The sequence below is a fragment of the Hemicordylus capensis genome, chromosome 4 (genome assembly GCF_027244095.1).
Source record: "Hemicordylus capensis ecotype Gifberg chromosome 4, rHemCap1.1.pri, whole genome shotgun sequence".
In the NCBI taxonomy this organism is placed as follows: domain Eukaryota; kingdom Metazoa; phylum Chordata; class Lepidosauria; order Squamata; family Cordylidae; genus Hemicordylus; species Hemicordylus capensis.
Window position 1 is genome coordinate 60,746,058 of NC_069660.1, and position 19,509 is coordinate 60,765,566.

At 42.8% G+C, this 19,509-nt stretch overlaps 1 protein-coding gene across 3 annotated transcripts in view; it reads right to left on the bottom strand.

Annotated features, from left to right (window-relative positions):
* The window catches only part of RAP1A (RAP1A, member of RAS oncogene family), a 145,536-nt gene that overhangs the window by 52,384 nt on the left and 73,643 nt on the right, over positions 1 to 19,509 (bottom strand). For all 3 annotated transcript variants that reach the window (XM_053250696.1, XM_053250697.1, XM_053250698.1), the window contains exon 2: positions 4,827 to 4,897. The gene's annotated coding sequence lies outside the window, so the exon portion shown is untranslated. The remainder of the gene's footprint in view (positions 1 to 4,826; positions 4,898 to 19,509) is intronic.

The window sequence follows — 19,509 nt, forward strand, 5'->3', positions numbered from 1 at the left end:
GATGATTCAGAAGTAAACTTGGTTGATATTTTTATTATTATTATTATTATTAATTCCAGCTCTACCTTTCAAGCTATAATGCCTCACAAAGTGGCTTACAAGATTTGAAAAATACAGGTTAAAAGTTAACTAAAAACAGTGGCCCACACTCTCTGCAGCTATATGAGGGGAAAGCTCTTGCATGGAGTCAGGATACTAGTTGTGCTGCAGGCTTGCCTGGCAGCCTAGTGCGTGGGGAGGGGATGAGGAAGCTATTTTTGCTTCTCTTCTCTCCCCCACCAAAGTCCTTTTTGCTTCTACAAATATGTCCCTGAGGGCTGCATGACCCTCCAGGATATATTTCTACATGCAAACAGGGCTTTTGCGGGAAGGAAAGAGAAGCAAAAATTGCTTCCCTATCCCCCTCTCCGTATGCTGGGCCACCAGACAAGACTACAGCACAGTTAATATTCAGGCTCTGTGTGAGGGTGGCACAAGAGCTCCACCCTCATAAAGTTGTGGATAATGTGGGTCAGAAGTGTTGGAAGTGAAGGACTCTGCGCTGGCTCATGCCTCAGTGACAGAGGGAGGCAGACTAGTGAGTCAGAGGGCTAGAGGGGTCAAGACATTGGTCATCCCTTCTCTACTGCTCTGACATTATCCCTTTGATATGTAGATTGCTACTCTCACGGACTTCCTTCCTTCCTGCCTTGCCACTTCCTCTTTCCCTTTCTTCTCCCTCGCAACACACACGCTCCTCTCTCCCTGTACCATGTGTGCAGAGATGTAGAAACCATCCCTCTGCATCCCTCTAGCTAGCTAGATTAGAGATCCTATCTCTCCACTTTACTATCTAGAATGGAGTTCTCCAATAAAGACTCCTTAAATTGATTTGAAACTATGAACTGGCTCCAAGTTTCTTTTACTCTCAGCATACATGCATGCCTAGGCAGACTCCACTGTGTTGTGCCTCAGTGCACTCTGCTGTAATAGAAGGGTATCTCTTACCAGAGAGAATTCCCAACAAGAAGTCTGAAAACAACTTAAAGCATCAGGCATGACTTGTCACTGTAAAACCAGTGAGAGTCAGCTAGTACTCCTAAGCAAAAAGATATGTATAAAGCAGCATCACATGCCCTCTCCAGGCATTATACAAATAGGTAAAAAGTCCTGGAGGCTGGAGGGTGAGCGAGGTGGGGGGCATGCCAGGTTGCTATGCCACTCTGCATTGCGGCACTCTCTGGCTACATCCCCTGCTCTCCCTGGGTTCAGAGCTTGTCTGTAAAAGGCAAGTGCTGAATTCAAGGAAGGTTTATATCAGCATTCTGGAAACTGTTCCTGGGTTCAGTGCTTGCCTCTGCAGGTAACTTGCTGAACCTTGGGAGAGCAGAGAATATGGCTGCAGTGTGTGCTGGCATGGAGGTGCATGGCTGGCCGGCACATTCCCACCTACCCCCAACTACACTGTGCTCACTTTCATAACACCTGAAGAAGGCGGATGTGTCTTAAATATCTCAAGACATTTAGGCAAGAGAACATTTTTGTAAAACCATAGGCTTTAGGGGGTCTGCCATAGGTCTGAGCTGAGACTAACATAAAGCACAGTTAAGGAAACTTAGCTATAGTTTGCTGTGTTGTCTGAATTGACAAACTATAGTTAAGGTGGAGCAAAAGCCATTAGAGTTCATTCACTACACCTAAAGACCAGAGTCCTGAACAGATTGAAAAAGCAAGCAAACGTGCCATCCTATATGCCTACTCAAACCATGGTTTTGGGTTAGCACTAGCCATAGTCTGGTGTGGTGTGTAAATTGAGCTATAGCAGCCTTGCCAGCCTATTTGAGATGTTCTATCACCTGTACAATCAGCCACATGCCAGGATAGAACAGAAAGAAATTTGTGACAAATGGTTTAAGCTTCCAGAATAATTTTAGCATCAGCGTAGGAGTAGACACAGGTTAGCCAGTAAGGCTTTGCCCATCCAGATCTCATCTATATAATTCTAAAATGATCACTCTATCTTATTGGTTAAATTATGTCTGCTGTTGGTTAATCAGCATCCGCCTCAGCCAGACTGTCTGCAGGTTTTAAGCAGCCTCACTTTAGATGGATTGTGCAGGTAATAAACATTTATCAACTTTCACAGTTTAAGGACTCCAGCAGAAAGAGGGATATAATTTTATTGCACACAGGTCAAATGTGATATTCTTGGCAAGGAGCTACATGTTGTTTTCCACTAGATGACTCTATTAAATTCATCTGTAAACATAAAGGTCTGCTATGACTTTTCTTTGATGGAAAGGCTAACCAAGCTGTAATGCACTTGGTCATTACATCTGAGCACAGGCCACGTGCGTGCCAGTGTCGCTCAGGGGCAGCTGGGTGATGCCCTGCTGACACTAAAGCATACCTAGAGGGGGGGCAATTATGAAAGTGGTGGCAAGCGAACAGGGAGCAGGTATGGACCTGCTCTCCTCCATGTTAAAGGGGGTGTGTAATCCCTTTTAAAGGGATGTGCTGCGATTTGCTTTCCGAATAATGTTTCGTGCACATCCCTACTCCATGATTTCAGGGAGGTAAAGAATGCTATAGGTAAGTCATCAACTTACCTCACGTTTAGGTTACAAACGAGGAGGGGGCTTTTAATTATTGAAAATGAAAAGAACAAATCTTGACAGATCAGCGGGGGACGGGGGGTGGAGAAAAAATCTCAATAATACAAAAATTATGTATTAGCCAATTATGATGAATATTGTTGGATTTCTTTCCCAGGTTCCTCCGTTATGGATCATTCAGACCAGATACTTTTCTTGGCTTTGGGGCCTCTTTCACCACACACATGCAGTATTCCTCTGGGGTATCAAAACTTGCCCAGATCAAAGACAAGAGTGACATGTGGGCCAGTAAATATGACACATTAGGTTACAGATAAGTTTTTCTCATACCAAGGGTCTGATAAATGCAGGGCTTCACAAATCCCAGGTGCCAGGGAGCTATGGCACCTAGAAATTTAATAATGGTGCCTAGATTATGATATTCAGAGGTAGGCATTTGATAAAATCTGTATTTAGCCCAGGCATCCCTGTTTCTGTTCCAAATATGTTAATTGTAAATGGGATAAAGAGAAACCCATTTACCTTTCCCCCACAATATCCATCACAATTACCAGTAATTTTGTCAAGTGTCGGTTGTCTGGCTCCCAGACATTAACAAAATTTGTCAAGGCCTGGACTAGTGGCCACAGTCCAAAGTCGTAAAAGTACTTAACCAAGGTTGCATTTGCAGCAACCATGAGGTATTTTTACTCGCTTTGTAACACAGGTTTCTTTTACCTGCATGGATCTGCAAGGATATTTCCTGCAGCGCACCAGCTCTCAGCTTGTGTAATGTTATGGTGAAGTTGTGAGGTGGCACAAAAACAGAGTAGCTTGTAGGGAGATGAATGGACCTACCTCATGGCTGGAAAATGGGCTCACTATTTTGGTACCTTCCAGTGCTGTGATTTTATAAATAGCTGTATCAGTAGAAAACTAAGCTACTAAACAATCTGAGTTGCAGATTAAATCAAGAGGGTTCTGCTGACTTCAATGTAAAGGTAAAGTGTGCCATCAAGTCGGTATCGACTCCTGGCAACCACAGAGCCCTGTGGTTGTCTTTGGGAGAATACAGGAAGCTTTACCATCGCCATCTCCTGCACAGTAGAAGATGATACCTTTCAGCATCTTCCTATATCGCTGCTGCCAGATATAGGTGTTTCCCATAGTCTGGGGAAAATACCAGCAGGGATTTAAACCAGCAACCTCTGGCTTGCTTGTCAAGTCATTTCCTCACTGCACCATTAGGTGGCTGCAGTGTAAAGTACTGAAACTTAAACTTGTAAAACCAGTTACTGAGAAGATGTACCAACGTAGGCTGGCTTACTGCCAAAGTGCACTCACACTTACTACTCAGTCACTGAACCCATAAGCTATATCACATTTTTAACTGCTGTCAGACAGTACCGATCTATTTCCCCATGGCCCTCCCTTATGAGTCGGCATAAGTGTACCATTTTGTACATGTTAAAGGCAATTTGGGTATGGCCATCTTCCTCACTTTCACTTCCTGCCAAGTCAGCATTAAGCTGCACTAGATGCAAAGATGCTACCAGACATACTGAGAGGCAGAAGTTGCGTTTTGAGGTTATGAAATATAGCAACCCATATTTAAGCACAACAATGGCAAGAGGATGAACAAATCTAGAAGCAGAGTAATAATTTGAGCACTTGAAATCACCCCTTCAAAGAGATGCAATGATGGAGTAATGTCTTTCCCAGAAGAACTGGTTATATCAACATTTGGCCATGGCAGAAAATATATGGTTTAAAACAGAATACTTAATAGTTTTTAACACTAATAGTCTCCTCAAACTCCACAGTTTCATACTTTTGGAGGCCCCATTGCTCAGTGACAGAGCACCTACCTATTGCCTGGCATGCAGAAGGCCTTAGTTGTATCCTCCGATTTCCAGTTAGATGGTATTTGTTAAGAGGTCTGGGAAAGACTTCTATCTGAGGCCTCTGAAGGCTGCTGCCAGTCGTAGAAGACATTATTGGGCTAAAGCAGGGGTTCCCAACCTGTAGTACCCCAGATGTTGCTGAACCTGCCCCAGTGGCCTTTGGCTGGGGACTATGGGAGTTGAAGTCCAATAACATCTGGAGACCCAACGCTGAGAACCCCTGATCTGGAGTACTTCAGGTTGGGAACCTCTGGGCTCGAGGAACCAGTAGGCTGACTCAGAATAAGGCAAAATATTCACATACGTAGACATAAATAGCCATGACCGAGCATGAAACAAAAAATCATACCTTGGCATACAAGATCTCTCATCAGTGTTGGCAGCACCTGCTAGAGGTCTTCACAAACTCCCTCTAAGGGACTGGAAAAGAAGAGAAAAATTAGAATTAAATGGTTTTTTAAAAACACTTTAAAAATGTTTTGTGAAAGTTGCTTAACATAACTAGAAAATCTAATCCTCAACTGTTGTCTCTCTCAAGAGACTTTGAAGAGGTTTCTTTCCTCTTCGCACTAAATAAAGAAATGTTCTTCCAATATACATATAATCTCAGACAGCTGAATCCACCTCTCAGCAAATAAAGCAATCTACAAATTGAAAATGAATATAAATTTTGCTATCCTGGCATTTGTTTGACCTTATTAAACTCAACTAGGGAAAATATTTGGAAGTAGGAGATCATATGTATTTGCATCAACAAGACTCAAAAGGGCAATATCAATATACCATTTCATTACAAAATGTCTCTGAGCCTTCTGAACACGAAATTGTCAGCAGAATATTTACATGCCCAACATTCTCCAGCCTATAAAATTTTAAGTAGCACACAACTCCTAGATTCAGATGTTTTTCAAAAGCAACACCCTTCTCCAGATCACGGAGCAGAATAATATCCTAGCCAGCTCAAACAATTTGATGCTATCCACTGAAGCCCACATCCTCCCACTGTGCGTACATTCTTACATTATATTATGCTAACCGCTGAATAGGCCAACATTGTCTAACAACCACCATGCTGTATTGGAACGGCTAATACTAGAAAACAATCAGATTTTTGCATGAGCTGTTTGATAAGTTTTGTTTTAATTCTCGAAGACTTCAAGCATTTATTTATTTTTAGTTTATCCAGTACCGCTACATGGCTCAGTACATACAAGGGCCATACACATGATCTAGTATCTCTGGAATGGGGAGACAGCTCAGTCAGTTGTCACGATCATTCCCAAGCGCCCTCTCACACAGAGCAGAGCCCATGCAGCACCTCGGCATACATCTGAGTTGAGTGTGATAAAGCAAGCTGGAACGCAAGTGGATCATTGAGCCTATTCTATGGCAGTGATGAAACAGAAGAAATGGGTTTTTTCTGTCCACCATTGCATCCTCTCAGTGTCACCCAGTGGGGCTTTTCCGGGTGGTGTGAGGCCTCTTGAAACCCTAGGTAGCATGCTGTGATACATTTGCACAGCTCTTTAAAGCTATAGTCACTTGCATTCGCCAGGAGATGGTCTCTACAGCTGATGCAGTGTCATTGGGATATGTGTCCAGAGTACCACCTAGTCCAGTTTTGCTGGAAGAGTTTCAATTTTTGGTGCCCGAGGATGTGGATAAGGTTTTTTCTGTCCACCATTTGAGTTTGGCCAATCACGTGCATGCTCAACCCTTGCCCTTCATGACTTATTAAGTCTAGTAAGGAAAGAATTTTAAGCCAGGTCCAGCAAGTTTTAAATGACTCACAGAGAGGGAGTGGTCCCAGCTTTGTTGAAGAGGGCTATTATTCTACCATTCCTAAAGAAACCTAGTCTGGACCCAGAGAATTTAAACAACTATAGGCTTGTGGCCAATATTCCCTTCCTGGGCAAGGTGCTTGAGTTTGTAATGGCTGACCAGCTCCAGACACTCTTGGAAGAAACAGATTATTTAGATCCATTTCAATCAAGCTTCAGGCCTGGCTTTGGAACAGAAATTGCTTTGGCCACCCTATGGGATGACCTGTGGGGGGGAAGAGGGAGACAGGGGGAGTGCAATCCTATTAATTCTCTTGGATCTCTCAGCAGACTTCAATACCGCTGGTACCTTTTGGGATAGACTAGCTTAGTTGGGTGTTGGAAGCGGTGCTTGGAGATGGTTCCACTCCTACCTCGAGGCCCATTTTCAAAAGGTGGTGCTAGGGAATTATGGTGCAACCCCTTGGGAGTTGTGCTTTGGGGTTCCGCAGGGCTCCATTCTTTCCCCTACACTGTTTAACATATACATGAAACCGTTGGGAGAGGTCATCCGGAGATTTCGCCTAAGGTGTAATCAGTATGCGAATGACACTCAGTTGTATCGCTTTTTTTCTTCAGATGCAGGTGAGGCAGTAACTGTCCTGAATCAGTGCCTGGATGCAGTAATGGGATGGAGGAGGATGAACAAGTTGAGACTCAATCCAAACAAGACAGAAGAACTATTGGCTAGTGGTTCCTCTGCCTGAGTGAATGACACTCAGCCTGTTCTAGATGGGGTTGCACTCCCCCTGAAGGACCAGGTTCGCAGTCTGGGGGTGCTCATCAGTCTGGCATTGTCGCTAGAGGATCAAACAGCCTCTGTGGCTCTGAGCGCCTTTTATAAGCTTCGGTTGATACCCCAACTGCGCCTGTACCTGGATAGAGATAGCTTGGCCACAATTACTCGCGCTCTGGTAACCTCTGCAATGTGTTGTTTGTGGGGCTGCCTTTGAAAATGGTCCAGAAACTGCAGCTGGTACAAAATAGGGGCTGCAAGATTATTAACTGGGACTGGACGTTTTGATCATATTACACCAGTGCTTCATCAGCTCCACTGGCTCCCAGTCAGTTTCTGGGCCCAATTCAAAGCATTAGTTTTAACCTTTAAAGCCCTAAATGGTTTGGGACTGGGTTACCTAGCCTTGCCCCATATGTCCCGACTCGGTCCTTCTTTGGAGGTGCTGCTCCAAGTGCCCCTGCCAAACAAGGGGAAGCGAGAGACTACTAGGGAGAGGGCCTTTTTAGTAGTCATACCCTGTTTATGGAACGGCTTCCCCAGTGAGGTTCACCTGGCACCATCACTTTGTTCTTTTATATGCCAGATGAAGACCTTTCACTTAGGCTTTTTAAAACTGATTTTTTAAATTGACTTGTTAAAAACTAAGTTTTTAAAAAAGAAATTCCCCCAGTGTGTTGCATGTTTTAATTGGATGTTTTAATGTTGTGTTTTGAGTCGCCTAGAAAACAATTTGTTATGGGGCGGCTGACAAATAAAGCTTATGTTATAATATTCTTAGCATCAGTTAGTAATTTTTCTCAGAAAACAGTTCGACACTCCAGCAAAAGGAAGGGGGGGGGGATCCCAATGCTGTACTGAAGAAATGCAAAGCTACAAGAATCTACAACAGCTCAATGAACTTCTGTTTTCAACAGAGCTGAAGCGAGAGCTTGCAAGCTATTGCAGACCCCTTTATGCAGAGTATGTGGCTTATGCAAGAAGGACACACCACACAGCTATTTCTGTTGAAGCGACAGAGGTCCTTGAACTGTCTCTTTTACACCTATTCCCTTGTAAAACTTAGAATTGTAGCAGAGCGGTTCAGAGTATAGTCCCACAGTTGAAGCCTTTTTCCTCAGGCAAATGGCCGCATTAGAAGTTAACCAAAATTAAAAGAGCAAGTTTGGATGCTAAAGGCATGAAATTGCTGAAGTTACCAGTGAAAGTGGCAGGTTTTAATGCACCACAAAAAATAGCTGCCTTTCGCTGTTATGAATGCAGGACCAATACATTTGTTTGAACAAATGTTGCCCCGAGAGCAAGTGCTTAGGATCTCAGTCCAGAAAAGAGAGTGCATACTAACACTGGCAACGTCTTCTAGGTCAAAGAAAGGAAGGTCACCCCCATCACCCCTGGTGAAGCCTGCATTCTTGAGTATGGTACAATTCTGGATTATACTGGCACAGTCATGCCAGTATAGTTAAGATGAATGTTTTCAACATTCTACCATTATAAGCCCTGAATATTCTATTGCTTATACAGTAAAAAGGTATCTGAAATCATGCACACAACTAGGGGGAAAGAGACACCTCCCCTCCAAATCTGGTGCAAATCCATTGCAAAATGGCTGAGATATAGTGGTTTACGTTATCTCCTAAATTCAGGTTTCAAAGTTTTGGTGTCCCTTTTTCTCCCCCTTTCTCTCACCCACACCAAAGGGGGGAAGCTGAGGCCTTCAGGAAAGCTTGGAATAAATTACAAGAAAGTAAGTCCATTGATTCCACTGACTGGAGCTAACTTCTGAGTAAACACACATAGGAACTGGGACCAGCAGGGACCAAGGAAATAATGTGGGTTCTCTCTTTCCTCCCACCCTTCCTTTCCCCCAGCCCATGAGCAAAGCTTAGAAGGGGGAACCCCATTTATTTCTCTGGGGCTTACTTCTAAGTAAGAATGTGCAGGATTGGGACCAAAGACCTCATGCTAGGGAGTTCTAAAGGACCCATACTTTGCCTTGGTCTTTCAGTTGGACATGATGCATTCAGGCAGACATTTAACAGGTGCAGTTCCCCTAAATACTTCCTAGAGATGCCCCTGATGGATTTCTGCCTGATGCAAGGCAAAGTGTGATCTGATCAAGGCAAAGTGTGGGTGCATGGAGCCTCACTTCTAAAGACATCAACATATACCAGACTGTACAAAGTCTTTACAGCTTGTATGGTGCAGAAGACAAGATGGGCACCTTAACTTGCAATCTCCATTCTTTTTGGAGCACAAGTGAAAATGTAAAACATCTTAATTCTTAAAACAAAGGTTTTTGAATTACTGAATTATATTTAGGGGGAGTGAAATTCAGGGAGAGTGATACTAACAAAGAGAAAACAGACACACACTCACACAGCCACACTGTCCTAGCAAGCAGAAGTTTCATTAACATTAAAAGGTCTTTAGAAAACAAAGAGTGGTTGCTGGGTAGTTTATGATCACCACTCCTCAATGTTTTTTTCTTACTACAGACTACATCCTACTTTTCATAGACTTTCTTCAATTGTTCTGTCAGTATATTTATTTAGCATACTTATATACAGCCCAAAACTCATGTCTCTGAGCAGATTAAAACAAAACATTAAAATAATTTAAACACAATGATAAATTCTATAAGTCTAATTAAAAGCCTGGATGAATAAATGCATCCTAACAGCCCTTTAAAAAGAGGTCAGAGATGGGGAAGCTCTTATTTCGACAGGAAGTGCATTCCAAGGCCTCAGGGTGGCAATGGAGAAGGTCCGTCCCTGAGTAGATTTGCTGGTGGCAACTGCAGATGGACCTCCCCAGATGATCTCAATGGCGGTGGCAGCGGGGGGCACTTGTAATTCTAACACACATTTTCAGTAAGTTTGCCGCTTATCTTAGACTGCATATTCTGACCATCAGTATTAAGTGTCCAGTCCAGGAACCAAAAGGTCTAACTTTAAACCCTGCCAACTGGGCAAGAGGTACCCATTTCATGTGCTCTTATATTTAGTAGGGAGATAGCGACTGTCTATTCATTCTAGCATAGTGCCTTTTCTAGTGGCTGTTGATGGTAGTCTGTCTTTTTGTGTGTGCCTATCTCTTAATAAATATTTTGAGCCCCTTTGGCACAGGGATCTACTCCCCACATTCCACATTTCCCTGTAATGTAAACTGCTTTATGAACTTTGTTAAGAAAGGTGGCATATAGATATTCTAACACACACATCTAGACAACTGGCTAGTTATTTTCTAGTTCCTGAAGCTCAGTTGCATTGACACTATGGTAAATGGCCACAAAATTGGCTCTGGAGAGACACAAGAAACTAATGTTTTAGCAGTTTTGATCCACAAGATCACCGAAGCATTTATAAGCTAAAATTAGAAGGTTTCACTCACAGGCTGAAAACCAGCACAAAATGTCTTTATTGAGAGATGACAGCCCATTACTGTCATCTCTGGAATTGGAAGACCTGGCTGCAGGCCCATGAAAGTCTTTCAGGGACGCAGAGGAGAGTATCTCAAGTAGGCTTGGTCTCAGGCAACCAGCTGAGGCCAGCTGGCTTTTAGCCTGGGCAACAAACAAAAGTAGAGAAACTGCTCCCCATAATGTGTTCTATTGAACACAGGGCAGTTTCCTTCTTGGGCTAATTCTGGAAACAAATGTGGCACTTCCCAAAGTTGGCTACCAGCCTGGACCAAGAGGTTACCTGAATGTACAGGCTAAAAACTCTTGCTAGCCTGCAGAGTTCCCTTTACCACTGATGTAAAGTGCTAATGACATGTTGGGTGCTTTGTACAGGTGAAACTCGGAAAATTAGAATATCGTGCAAAAGTCCATTAATTTCAGTAATGCAAATTAAAAGGTGAAACTGATATATGAGACAGACGCATTACATGCAAAGCGAGATAAGTCAAGCCTTAATTTGTTATAATTGTGATGATCATGGCGTACAGCTCATGAAAACCCCAAATCCACAATCCCAGAAAATTAGAATATTACATGGAACCAAGAAGACAAGGATTGAAGAATAGAACAATATCGGACCTCTGAAAAGTATAAGCATGCATATGTATTCAGTACTTGGTTTGGGCCCCTTTTGCAGCAATTACTACCTCAATGCGGCGTGGCATGGATGCTATCAGCCTGTGGCACTGATGAGGTATTATGGAAGACCAGGATGCTTCATTAGCGGCCTTCAGGAATTCTGCATTGTTTGGTCTCATGTCTCTCATCCTTCTCTTGGCAATGCCCCATAGACTCTCTATGGGGTCAGGTCAGGCGAGTTTGCTGGCCAATCAAGCACAGTACACTGTATACTTTTCAGAGGTCCGATATTGTTCTGTTCTTCAATCCTTGTCTTATTGGTTCCATGTAATATTCTAATTTTCTGAGATTGTGGATTTGGGGTTTTCATGAGCTGTACGCCATGATCATCACAATTATAACAAATTAAGGCTTGACTTATCTCGCTTTGCATGTAATGCGTCTGTCTCATATATCAGTTTCACCTTTTAATTTGCATTACTGAAATTAATAGACTTTTGCACGATATTCTAATTTTCCGAGTTTCACCTGTAGATCCAGCAGGTTACAGGGTTCACAATATATATGAACTGGACAAGAGCAGTCATGGAAAGACAATGATGAATGAGGATGGAAGGGACTATACATGGTGGTTATCTAAACAGAAGGAACAACATTACTGTATGCAATGACACAGAAAGGAATTTCAGTCCCTGTCCTGCTCTGGCCAGCTTCCTTGTCCTCGCTGTCAGATATAAGGAAGATTTTTTTGACCTTGGTAAAGCAACACAGCCCTGCCTTGACAGTACACGGACTTAGCCTTGCTAGTAATTCCAGCTGTGCAGGCCAACTCAGCACAATACACCATTTATTCTGCTTGGGGATATAGTCAGCAGTAGGTTTTTGCCCCTAGCAAATGCCTATGCCATAACCTAACTGCATTTCATATACCTAGTAGACGTACCAGTTACTTAAAACACAGCCTAAAGAGCTCCTTTGCTGAGGGCAGGGGAGAGGAGCTGTGCCTTGCATCATAGTAAGGCATGTCCCAAGTTGGAACCGTCAAAGTGATCCAGCTTGCTTGCCTCTCAAATAGTTCACAACCCATAAACCATTAGGGACCTCTCCACTCATCGGCACACCAAACACTAAGTCGGAAAATTATGGTGTCTAGCAAGCAAACGTATATTCATCCACAGAACTGATATGCTTACTAGATCCTTCTTAAGTATGTTTTCTAACCCTGTGTGAAAACAAATTTGGAGTCCCTTTCCAAATTCAAACTGCCATGGCCAAGAATCTACAAATCCACGTGGCAGCTCACCAAGCGGCAAGTGCCCCATGTGCTCTGGCGAGCAGGACACCCAACACCACAGATCTCCTCTCCAGAGGCCTCATTTCCAAGGTAATTTCTGAGAAGGTAAGAAACAACAGGTATCCCTTTTGATCAGTAGGAGAGGGCTCCCACTGTGTCTTATTTTTTATTTATTTATTTATCTATCAAATTTATACCCCGCCCAAACTTGCATCTCTGGGCAGCCAAGAGTCGTACCCTCTTCATAGCCCAATGCAAACAAGAGAAGAATCACTTTTCTCCGACGCGCTCTGCCTGTGTGGCAGAAGGGGTTTGGCAGAGAATAGGGTGTTGATAGAGAGCACAAGTAATAGCTGGCTAGTGAGCCAAACCTAAATTTGTGGACTCCTGGCCATGGCCACGAGCTAACCATAGGTATAACTCAGTCCATCCATGCACTTTTCACAGGTTGCCTGCCAATAACATAGCACTAGAATTACGCTCAAGTCCCATTGAAATGAACAGAGGATGGGAAGCAGCAGTGCTTGTAAACCTCTTGACTGGTACAGATTTACCATTCACTAGTACTAAGCTAAAATGGGAACACTCCTAAGATTACAACTGTAGGTGTATCTTAACATTGAGTAGTTGCAGAGAGGAGGTGTTAACAGTGAAGGAATTGCAGGAATATATTAGGAATGGTTGTCCAGCTGAAGTCTCCAGTTACAGGATGTATGCACGTATGTGCATAGGTACACCCACACACAGTTTTCCTGACACTTGTGCACTGATCCATTCAAAGTCACTATTCATACACATTTTTACACAAACGAAAGGAAGGTTTCATTTCCTTAAGCATCACAGAAGCACATGTGCATGCTTCTCAAGTATCTGAAATTTCTGAAGTCACTTCTGTTTGGTTCGGATGCAGTGGCTTGACAATCCATTCTGTGGACTATTGCTATAGCACTCTCTCACTTGAATAAGATGATATATCAGCAATGAGATACGCATTGCACTGCTCCACAGACCAACTTCAAAATGACCTCCCTAATGCGTAAAAGATATTAAAATAACTTACAGAAGCTGAGAACCAAAGCAGCAAACAAATAACAGATAACATATGAAGGAGGAGAGAGCAGACATCTTCTTAATTTTTAAAAAATTCAAGTCGGGGGGCCAAGACAACAGAGGCAATACAGTCCCACAGTACAGGCCAAGTCAGCTGGGACCCTACACAGTTGCCAGGGAGAGCCATGACACATAGGAACCCACAGACTGTGGATGGGCCAGCATGGCCCAACAGATTGCCTCCTGGTAGCAAAGAGGAGAAGGCAGGGCCTCACCTGCTGGCAAGACAGGCAACAGATGAAGGAGGAAGGATGCAGGCAGCTACACTGGAGAGGGTGGAGTCGGGAGAGGGTGGTTGGGATTGCCCTGATTGCAGGGCTTTATTTAAGGCTTGGATGGCCAGGGATGAGGAGGCCTGGAGAATTGGGAGTGAACTGGACCTAGAGTCTCCCAGCGAGGAGCAGTCTTAACCCTCTCCCTGACAGCTGGTAGAGGAAAAGGGTGACAATCCCTGCATCAGCACTTCTGAGGCCACTTCCACAGCCTAAGAACAGGATCAGAGGAAGGGAGGCGATTGGATATTGTGATCCCAAGCCAGTGCGTGTCAGCTTTAATATATTTTAGGTATTAAAGAAGTTATTTTGAAGTTTGTGTATCTCATTTGATTAGCATCATTGTTCCGTAGTGGTTCCTATCTGTCACCATTGCTCTTTTGGAAACCTTTTCTCTTCCTAAGAGCAATGGTGACAGACAGGGACCACTACAGAGCAATGACACTGAGCAGATAAGACAGTATTACAGCAGTGGCCCTCGAATCGCTGTCAGGCCGTGGCACCAGAACCAAGTGGCAGCTCTCAGTGCTAGCTGAGTGCTTTAAAATCAATTAAAGAGCTTTAATCAATTAACATTGTTTAATTTATTCAGTTTTGATTTCAATTGTTAATTGATTTTAATTGTTTTTATTTTGATGTAAACCGCCCTGAGCCATTTTTCAAAGGGCGGTATATAAATCAAATGAATAAAGTAGGTGAAATGGGAGCCCAATATGAATGTCAAAAGGTTGAAAGTGCAGTCCTTCCTGGAGCAAGTTTAGTCAGGATGTCAGCCAGGGCACATTACTTCGGATTATGTGCAGACATCCTTGTGCTGCACTTTTGAGATTAACTCAACCTGTAATATTTGCACTATTAATCTTAACTGAATGGTGCAAGTATGAGAATAGGTCCCATGTAACAGGTTCAGGCTACAAGTTTGTTCTGCTTTGCATGGGTTCTGAATGCTCTCAGACATGGATTCATCTGATTTTGGGCTTAGCTCGTGTCCTTGAGGTCTCAGTATTTCCCATATGTAAAATGGGTAAATTGGTTTACCAGAATGTCTTTTGTTCAATTCCTTAATAATATACTACATATATGGCTTGACTACCAAGCCAGAGGTTGCCGGTTCAAATCCCCAGTGGTATGTTTCCCAGACTATGGGAAACACCTATATTGGGCAGGAGCAATATAGGAAGATGCTGAAAGGCATCTCATACTGCATGGGGGGAGGAAATAGTAAACCCCTCCTGTATTCTACCAAAGACAACCACAGGGCTCTGTGGTCGTCAGGAGTTGACACCAACTCGATGGCACACTTTACCTTTATGCACACTTATACATGTGACTTGCAATTTAAACTGTAGCTTGGGACTCTACTTTTAAGGGATGAAATGTCCTCCAAAAACTAAGTAAAACACCCCACTCAACTTCAACAGACTTTTAACCTAGTGCAACACTTAATTATCCAGCTTTGACAATAAAGTCTTCTTTCTCCTTTTTTTTCCTGATCTCTACCTTGGAAGGAACCTGTGAGCTTCAAGTGAGCACTACAGACTCGACTAAATAAACTTCCAGATTCTAAGTTTCCAAAATATTGGGGTACAGTCACTTTTTTGCTTCCTTTATCCAAGCAGCCTTGTGAAACCATCAGCCTTTTAGAGACTGATCCAAGTCTGCATAAAACCTTCTAAACTGCATCTTTAGATATTACAAACTGCAGGCGACTGGGGCACCTCCAACAAGCTCCGCTCCCCCTCACCTTTTTGCTTACCATCTAGCCAGATGAAGAGTTCTATAGCAGGGATCCTCAATGCTGGGCCCCCAGATGTTCTTGGACTTCAACTCCCATAATCCAAGAACATCTGGGGGCCCAACGTTGAGGATCCCTGTTCTATAGGACTCAAAATCTTACTCTTTGATGCTTTGTTGCTTTTATTTGGACCAAAAGTATTACCTAATTTGGATTGTGGATTTTTCTTCTAAGGAACCAACACAGTTACCTAAGTTTTCATGATTTGAGAAAGATAAATATTCCTTTTAAGCAACCTGACAAATCATAGTATAAAAAAAATAAAATAGCTGAGCTTTATTTAAGATTCTCGAAGTAAAATTCCCAGTGACTGGAGAGTCACTGGACTGATTCAGACAATACTTTGTCCACTGGCCTATGCACAGGTGAGAGCTGATTTAGAAGAACCTGGCTTAAGACAAAAGGCCCACAAAGCCTGCTCACAGCAATGTCTCCAGTACTGAAACTATCTCTTAAGGATGAAAGACTCCAACTAATAACTGAATTCTTTTTAAGCCGCTATTTCTATAGTATCCTTACTGTTACCTGAAAACATGTATTCAACGCTTTGCTTACTTTGCACAAAAACCTTGCTAGTTCACTATGCTGATGGTTTATTAAGAAAATGGGAGAAAAGACAGCTTCTACAACAGGCTCACATTCACGCAAGTCTTGGAACTGCGTATTAATCCTGGTGTTTATAGCCATCTTGATTCCACAGAATGAAGCGCACAGCATGGGCAATCTATCTTGTTCCAATTTAAGATACCATTTTACCTCTGTGTCTCAACATTTCATAGGAAATCTTTTGATCCTCTTTATAAAGCCTTGGAATGGGAAGACGACAACTTGAAGCATACAAATCAGGACATTCTTACTTACTTACTTACTTACTTACTTACTTACTTATTTATTTATTTCTCTCTCTCTCTCTCTCTCTCTCTCTCTATCTGTCTATCACATTTTTATACAGCCCAAAATGCAAGTTCTCTGGGCGGTTTACAAGACAATAAAAACAACCAATAAAAAGATAAACACATTCCAACAATTAAAATTTAAAAATGTTAAAACTATTAAAACACAATTAATACATTGTCTAATTAAAAGCCTGGGTGAACAAATGCGTCTTGACTGCCTTTTTTAAAGTTGTAAGAGATGGGGAGGCTCTTATTTCAGCAGGAAGTGTGTTCCAAAGCCTCAGGGCAGCAATGGAGAAGGCCCGTCCCTGAGTAGCCACCAGACGGAGCCTGTGGCAACTGCAGATGAACCTCTCAATGGGTGGTGTGGTTCATAGCAAAGAAGGCTCTTCAAGATAGCCTCATGCTCACTCTTTTAGCACTGGATGCAATGGCAAACACAAAGAATTTTTGATACTAAACACTTAGGACCTCAGTTAAGTGATTTTATGCTTGCAAAACAAGCACTTCAAAACTGTATTCCAAGTGAGCAATTAAGGGAAAATAAAGCATAAAGCTGACATTGGTCTCTGGAAAGCTGAGCTGATAAGACTACCAGCATTTTCCTCCACACCAGCTCAGCACCAACAATACAAGGCCTTGTTGAATCAACAATCAAAACCCGTCCCTGGACTTTACATAACACTGCCTTGCAGCATTTGAAACACTTGTCCAATTGCACAACTGAAAGCCTTAAATAGCCCAGACTTCTGAATAAATGAAGGCCAAACATGATGTTGTGACAGCTGACCTGCAGGTCCCAGTCACTTAGAGAAAGATGGGATGTCTGACTTTTAATAGCAAAAGGGGCGAGGGGTGCAGAACCCTTGCCCGTGGTTTATATCTCCACAAATTCTCCACACCGAGGTTTTCCGCCCACCCTTACTTAATCCTGGAAGCTACTACATCTGGGCTCAAAGCACTTGGGGGAGAGGAGCTGAGCTGTGGGGAGAAAAGAGGTAGGTGTGCTGATGGTTAAAGCACTCCTCTCCCACAGGCCTCGATTGCTGTTAAAACTGGACCCCTTTGCCCCATGTGATATAGCAGCAGTTTTGCATTTAAACACACAGTTGACACTGTCACGTCTTGCTTGGCCTCATGTCTCAAGGAATCCCAACATTTGCCATCATGCATTGGATGATTGTCCTATCCGCACCAACAGTAATTTGGTAAAATGAGCCTGGCATGCTCATCAAGTCAGAAAGATCACCTCAGGGTTGCATTTCACCATCACAGCTCATTAACTAGTGGTGATTTTCAATGTACCGATTTCTAGCCAATATTTCAAGAGGTTCTCAATTTCCTCCCTGCTCCTGACCACCTCTTTTTTTTTTTTTTTTTAAGGCATTTCACTTGTCAGCACAGCACACAGTTATCTAATCCATGGGCAATCTGTATTATTTGCACAAAATGGTCCACACAAATTATTTTCCTTTTGCTATCACTTCCTGGACAAATTAACTAGCCCAGAACAATAGAAATAAGTTTAGATAACTGTTTAAATAAGAATTAGTGCTGCCCTTCAGAGCTGCATCTGCTTTTATTTTCCGTACCCAGATAAAAATACAGCATGTCAGTTTTTCCCTTGAAAATACGCGCAAGTGACAAGAAACAGAAGGATCATACCCCCACCCCTTGTGCATTTCAAAGAAGGAAGCAGTAACCATTTTCTCTTCCCACACATCATTGCAAGCTTAATGTCTAAATGGATTGCCAGCTCCTCCTCTGCTATTCAGTTATTCTGGGCCCAAAGTGGAAGATGTATCCGCTTTTCTGCCTTTTTTAGTACTTAAGTTTCCCCCTTTAGTCAGACAGCTTCCTCTCTCTTTTGCAGTGCTCTCCATCCACTCCTAGAGCAGCATTATCTTCCTTCTACCAGATGTACCATTTCTATAGGCTTTTCTCTGTTTCCAAAAGCATATTGTGCCATGGTACTGTTTTTGCACCATGTAGGTTCAAGCTGGCAATGATGCAGTATGTTTAAGAAAATCACAAGATTACTCTGCAAAACATTTACATAGGACTATATACACAGTGATGCACAAGGACATTCATTTGCATTTCTTTACGGCTGTATTTTACACTTCCATCTTAGCTTTAACAGGTTTTTCCTAAACAGGTCAAAATTTCCAAGCACCAGAACAAGAATATACTTATAGGCCCCAGAGCAGTGAACAAAGGGTTGAAGATATTTTCAGTACACTTCCCTCCCGACACCCCAAATATCCCTCCCACCCACCTTCACAAACATCTATTAAATCCAGAGTCCCATGCACTAAGGAAAGGACATGCTACAAGAATAAACTGGGATATTACTGCTCATTTCAGGCAGTACACTGCACCGTAGTACACACAACAGAGCTGGTCTTGTGGTAGCAAGTATGAATTCCCTTTGCTAAGGAGGGTCCGCCCTGCTTTGCATTTGAATGGGAGACTACTTGTGTGAACACTGCAAGATATTCCCCTTAGGGAATAAGGGGAGAGCACCTGCATGCAGAAAGTTCCAAGTTCCCTGACATCTCCAGATATGGCTGAGAGACTCCTGCTTGTAACCTTGGAGAAGGGCCTGCCAGACTGTGTAGACAGTACTGAGCTAGATGGACCAAAGGCCTGACTCAGTAGAAGGCAGCTTCCTATGTTCCTAACCACCAGCTAACGCAACATGCAATAACTATGCTCGGCTGGAGATACAAGGTGGTCTTCACCTTACAACATACGACCAAAATGCTCTTTTAAGGAGCTAATACCATCCATTTGCGCTGTAATCTCACGATTAAGAACAGAACTAAGCACTGTGAAAAACTAGGGCTGTCAGTCACTCAATTAAATACATTTCTATTAATTGTATACATTCTAATTCATTAAATATGTCTATTTGCACAATTGTTATAAAGAAGCAAAGGTGCGAGTGTGTGTGTGAGAGAGAACACACACAGAATGCCTCTTCTGAAACAGCACTTGCTACCTGCAGTTTCACAAGTTTAAAATAATTCATGAAGATTTCAGGTGTTACCCCTTGAACAAAGGC